Below are 6,791 nucleotides of genomic sequence, written 5' to 3' on the forward strand. Positions count from 1 at the left end.
TTTTTGTGCGTTCCAATGTGTTCTATTTGTGTACCAAGTTTCGTGCATGTCGGAGAAACATGCCGCGGGGCTCATCTTTAGATGGCGCTATTGAGCCAATTCGCCGCGCCCATTTTCGAGACCCTTAAAATACGCAATTTTTTAAGGCCCCCAAAAATGCGATTTATTTGTCGTCCGGGAAAAAGAATAATAATAATTCCTTCGATTTCAATAGGGTCCTCGCACTGGTTCGGTGCTCGCGCCCTAAAAATAAAAACTAAATTTTTTTACTTCATTTAGTTTATTTTACTAAATACAAATAACTGAAACAAGCAAATCTTGAAACTAACTAAAACTGAATTGTAAACAAAAATTAAAAAAGAATAAAAATGAAAGCTAATATAATAATATAAAACTATAAAAACTGTCAGGAGCAGAATGTCAGTCTAAGTGTACGCTATGTTTGGCATATTTCCATCACTTTACCTTGCTGTCAGATCTTTTCTTATGAGAAACCACAGTCACATAAGGAAAATATTGTTGTCGCCAAAACCACCAGACTCCATTGACAAAAACTGTAATTTTACCTCACAGAACACAGGAATTTCTCGTATATCGCTGCCTTGACTGGAGGAATATGGTGGATCCAAGTAGTAAATTGTTTAGGAAGCGAAAAACACTGGTGGCATGCTGACCGCCGTCTGCTGTAAGATAAGCACCTCATACAACCCAACTTCAAATAATCTGAACTGCCCCTTTAAAGTGGTTCCCAAATCTCTTTTCTCTGGTTTGTTGGAATTGTAGCTTTTGGATTTGGTGGATTGAACTTGAGCAGGCATAATATGTAGCTTACTTTATCAGCTGTATGTTCTGTTTTCTGATAAAACGCCCCAGGACACCATCCAGCGTCCTCGTCATCGTTACTGACTCGCACTATATTAGCCGTGAGGTGCTTCTAGAAACAACTGGTGCTCACCACTTTCCTCTCTGCCACTCACCTACCTGTGGTTCTTCTTCTTTTGTTTTTCGTGCTGGCGCCAGTCCAAAGGGGTCAGACCATAACCAATGTTCCTCCGCTGATGGGGCCCCTTTCGGGCCGTTCCATCACTCAGCCTTCAAAGACTTTGCTGCTCAGAGTGCAAAGGTCACGACGGGGAGAAAAAGCTGCCTAACATTTGTCTCATCTAGTGTTAAAGACCTCGGAGTGAGCATCACCTGTGTTTTTGGGTTTGCACTTAATATTTTCTGTACTTTCAAACTAAAGCTCTTGGCTGCTTCTTCCAGCAAGAGGTGAGGACGATATCAGCGCACACGTTCAGATTGATGTTTTCTTTCTCCTTTGTAGAGCTGCAGTGGTCAGTGGTGTAGAAGGAGCAGAGCCTGAAAACGTGACATGAAAAGCACTTAACTCTACGGAAGCCCTGAGAGACAAGTGAGGGGAAAAAAATCTAGTCATCCATTTTCCAAGTCTCATCTAAATTGTTTTTTCTTCATTTATGACTGAAGAACAGGTGGAACAAAAGGTTTTGGCAGGTTAATATTTATAAGTTCTTTTATTTATTTATTTTTTTCATTTTAAAATCTACCCCCCAGGTTGGTCCTGTCTGTGTTAGTTAAACCTTTACTGCTCATATTTGAGACCTTTTTTATGAGAAATGATCATTATTATTGAGTGAAAAATATATGATATATCTCCCATGACTAGTCAACTACTATTTGGGAGAGGTCAATGGCTAGTTAAATGCAGTCATCACGATCGTTTGCCCCACACCAAGTGGTTTTGTCCTGTAAAATACCCAGATTTAAGCAACAGTGTTGTCACATTATATAACATATGTGTACCATGTTCAGGGTGAATACTGATTGGCTGGCAGGAGTGCATTTAAACTGTTTAACACACACACATAGTTTGGCTCAAGTTTAATCACCTTTCAAAATTCATCTGCTACTCAACTTGTAACTGTAGCGACATTAAAGAGCACAGCTGTCAGAGCACCACTTCCTGCTCTATTTCACTAAAGTTTCACACACCTCCATCCAATTTTAACTCCTTGAAATCAGTGACATCCTTGATGTTTGTGTTTCCCCTCATCGAAGCAGTCAAAGGGAAGATGAGAGAATTATTAACGAGGCTGAGAAGACGCAGCATCTTTTATATGATCCACAGCAGCCTTTTTATAGGAATATCCTCTAAAAGGACGGGGTTTAGGAGGAAAACAGGGAACTTTTGGGAGTTAAAACTTAGTAAACTGTCCTCCAACTATATAGAAACAAGTCTGATTTAAGAAAATTGCATTAGTTATGAATACATAACTCAGACACCTAATGTACTCATCTACAGAGGGAGGAGTCTCAACGTCACTCGTATCGCTGCTAGTTAGGAAACGGTGTTAGTCGATGGCAATTGCAGCAAACCAGCTGAAGTTGGTTGTAAAAGGGACGAGAATTACTTGTTATCATGACAACAGTAAGCTCTTGCTCCGGAACTTTTGGTTTTGAGTGCAAAACTTTCACCAAAAAAAATCTGAAGTGATTTTAATTCATACTGTTAGCCAGTAACCACGAAAGTGAAAGCAGGATAATCAACTTGTAGATGTGCGTTAACCTGAAGTCGCTTTGCTTTGTGTCGGGTTCTTCGCCTCCATGTTGTGCTTTCAAACCATTTCACGCCCTCCAACTTGTTGACGCAATGAACACACGATATGTACAAATCTTGTGAGAGTTTCACAAATCAAAGGATCCCTTCCAGCCTCTTGTGGCCAAAATGAGTATTGCAACAACAAACACACCTGCCAAAATCATTTTTTCACCTTTTTTCCACAGATAAAAAAAGTAACTTTGAAAAATGATCCTTGCAGAACTTTTTTTTCTTCAACTTGCAAAGTTTCACATGTTTCACAGATGAAAAAAGATTAAAGAAATAGTATCTTGGCAAAACATCTTTTCCATCTGTTCTTAAGTCATAAACACAGGAGAGAAAATTTAAATCAGACGTAGAAAATGGGTGACCAGAAGAAAAAACTCTCACTTGCCTTATGAGGCATTTAACTCCCTTCCACAGCACTAACATTTTTTCACTTACCTCTAGTTGTATTTAACTTTATACAAGTAGTTTATAAGTCCCTATGATACACCCCAGTGCAATGGAGGTGAATGGAACTTTATTTGTGGTGCTAAAAGCATTCAAATGTGACGTTTAAAAATTCCACTGCCAACGCTTTTTATAGGCAGAGATCTCAAAAGAAACTTGTTGAAACATAGACAAATAAAAACACTCAAAAAAAAAAACCTCTGCATATATAGATGCCACTAGTGGTAAGTGTGAAATGTTTTTTAATTTTAAATAATTTCAGTGAACTAACCCTTTAACATATTAGAGTCAGTTGTGGGTATGTTGGGATAGTTGGTTAAAACAGATTCTTTTCATCACTGTTTCTTTCATGAGACTGATTTTGGGACCAAAACTTGTGAGATCATTTAAGTGATGAAAGTTCAGTTCTGGTTTCACATCGTTTGCGTTTTCACATCTGGCAGCCAAATTTTTTACTTTGAGCCGCTCCACACAAATACAACATTTCTAACATGCAGCCATTAAGTAAAATCAAAACATATCAGCGTGTTTGTCCAGTTGTGAAGGGATCTTATTAAGCGGTGCCTGAATGTTTTTGTTCCCATCACCTGTAGTCCAGATGGAAAAATATCCGCACATGAAAGATTAACAGCGTGTCTAAGATGAAGAAGCTAACAGACGAATCATATTTGATGTAAGTGACCGAAATGATCTTGCATGACTTGAATGCGTTTTTCTAGTGCTCATTTAAAAAACTTTAAAGGGACAGTTCACTCCAAAATCAAAAGTACATGGTTTTCCTCTGACCTGTAGTGATATTTATCCATCTAGATTGTTTTGGTGTGAGTTGCAGAGTTTTTGGTCATAGAGACGTCTCCCTTCTCTCCAATATCATGGGACTAAATGTCACCCAAAGCGCCAATAAAAAAAAACCCCACCCTACTCTGCCTCTGATTGGCTTACCCTGTCATTCTTATCCTAACCCTAACCAATCACACTCCTCGTGCCTAAACCTAACCGACCCAAACCAGCCAGTGATAAGAGTGTGGGTCATGCCTTCGCCATCCTGGGGGGGAAAAAAGTGTCCTCCTTGGCTGAGCAGTAATGTTAGCACCACTGAGCTAGCTAGCGAGGTTATGTGATTGGTGGGTGTAGTTCATTCACAAGAAAATGGTTCCCAGAACTTTAAGGCCGTTGCCATCTAAGTCCATCATGTTGGAAAGAAATGCAGACATCTCTACAGCCAATATGTCCAAAACTTTTTCTTTTAATTTTGGCATGAACTGTCCCTTTGAAGAAATAATATTTTAGAAAAGCTAATGACACTGATGCTAAAACAAGAAGCTAACAAACTGCACATTTTTAATAATCCTGAATCATCCAGTTTTTGAGCAACAGAATCTCTTTTAATCCACGTCCTCGACATGTTTGGTGACTGATGATGTTTCACCACGTTTCATGTTCAGTTTTTGTTTTGTGTTTTTTTTCCTCTAAACTAGCACTGTTACACAACTTTCTTTTAGCTAAAAGGATGTTCCAACATGCAGGAGAACTGAGCGAATCACTGAATCCTTTCGAGCTTTCGTTGGGGTTGTTGACGGGGAAACGGGCCTCTTCAGATGAGAGGGCGAGTCGTGGGCTGCAGATTTAGCTATTTATGAGACGTGTGCTTCTTTGTAAGAGCTTGACAGTAATTCCATTGATGAAGTGAGAATATATTTTTAGTTGTAGATGACTTTGAAAATGCTTGAAAAAAAGTTTCTTGTTTTTTTTGTTTTGTTTTGTTTTTTTGCCCAGTGATATCACTCTTGCCCCTCCCGTGTGAATTCTCCAGAGCGATTTATCTGATGTCATGCTAACGGACGGCAGTGACCTTTTTTCCTTTTGTATTGATCCAGGGGCCGTTTGCTGAGCAAGCATGCTCTTGGAGTTGCAGCCGGTCCTCACTTTCCACTGAGCTAACTGAGGACCTGAAAGTTGTATGCTGTTGACCTGGATTTGAAACAAAATAAAAAAAATCACAAAAACAACAAAGAATTCCTTTTGCAGATATGATGTCTTTGATTTGTTGGCTGTCTGATTAAAACAGCGAAGTCTAAATACAGGCATAGTTTCAAAGAGGTTTAAAATTATTTTGACTTCTAATTATTTTATGTTTATTTAAAATGAAAAAAGAGACACATGAGAACTCAAAAAATAGCAAAAAGCTTTATTTTTAGTGCAGACTATTTCTAGACTGTGACTAAAAGCAAAGGTGTCAAAAGTCCACACATTATGTGCTCCAGTAAATGTACAGACATTTGTGTAAATAGACTGACACTTTTTAGACACTTTTACTTAAGATGTTGAATTAGTACTTCTACTTTTACCAAAGTATAAGTAAAAAGTCATCCTCCTGAAGGACATTTCTGGTGCTTTCTCTGTGCAAAGCTAACTAAACCTTGAGACCATTGAGACTGCCTCTCTGTTGGTTTCGTCTTATGTCTTTTACATCATTTTTGTCTTGTTAAATCTTGCTATGTTGTTTTCCTGTTGTTACATCATTTTGTCCTGTAGTGTCATTTCCGTCATTTTCATCTTATGTATGGTTATATCCTTTTTGACTTGTTAGGTTTTGTCTGAAGTCTTTTATGTCGTTTTGGTTCTGTTACATCTTGTTACACCTTCTCCTTATTTTTCGCCTTGTTATTTTTACGTCGTTTTTGTCATGTCTTTTTTTTACTTTTATGTCATTTTGGTCTTCTTGCTTTACTAAAATAACTAAAATAATGAGCCTGTTTTGAAAATGTCGGTAGAAGTAGATATTTGTGTTAAAATGTAGGGAGTAAAAGTAAAAAGTTGTCAGAATAAGAAATCTCAAGTAAAGCACATACCTGAAAAACATTAGTACGGTAACAAAGTATTTGTACTTAGTTACCTACCATCTTTGGCCAAAAGTATTTGGATACTGACGTCCCCTCGTCCTGGACGAGCCCCACTTTCACCTACATTGAACTGATTTGTGAAGACACCCCATCAGTCCTGGGGATTTTTTTAGCATCTGTATGAGACGCTGCCAGAAAGCCAGTTTGACACGCGGTAAACTGTGAAATGGTCGCAGTTTAGTTAGGTTAAAGATCATGGTATGGGTTAAAAACCATTCATAGGAACATCTGTATTTCTGGGAAATTCTGCTGTTGAAGTGGCACAAAGATAGAAATAAGTACAGAGCAAAACACAAGAAGAAAGAAAGTAATGTGGCAAACTGAAAAAAGCAGAGGACCAAGACCACTTCCCTGAGGAATACCAAAAGGTAATTTATATTTTTCATGAGTTTTCTATTTGGGTGTCTACATACTTTTGGCCATATATTTATCATAATGTATTTAGAATCCCAGAAAAAGTGGACATTTGTCTCCTTGAGAATCAAATTCCACCTGGTTTTCGTCATTATGTGCACCTCAATCACCAAATCAGTCAAACTCCTCTCTATGTGATTGTCTGTCTTGTTTAAAGACCTTTACAGTCTCCAGGCTACATTCAGATTCTCGCTGATGTATTTATTCTCTGTTTTCAATCACCTCACTGAAAAGAGATCTGATGTCATCGATCAGAGCAGGTAGAGTCCATTGTCTCCTGCAGATGGACGGCAGATGAAGAGCAGGAGGAATGTGTACGTTGGACTGTAAAACATCAAACAGCTCTGCACCAGGACTGACATCACACCGCAGCGTCTACACTTCATGTACATTTTCATTTGTCT

This window comes from Lutjanus erythropterus, chromosome 17, assembly GCF_056507025.1.
Source record: "Lutjanus erythropterus isolate fLutEry1 chromosome 17, fLutEry1.hap2, whole genome shotgun sequence".
Classification (NCBI taxonomy): Eukaryota; Metazoa; Chordata; class Actinopteri; order Lutjaniformes; family Lutjanidae; genus Lutjanus; species Lutjanus erythropterus.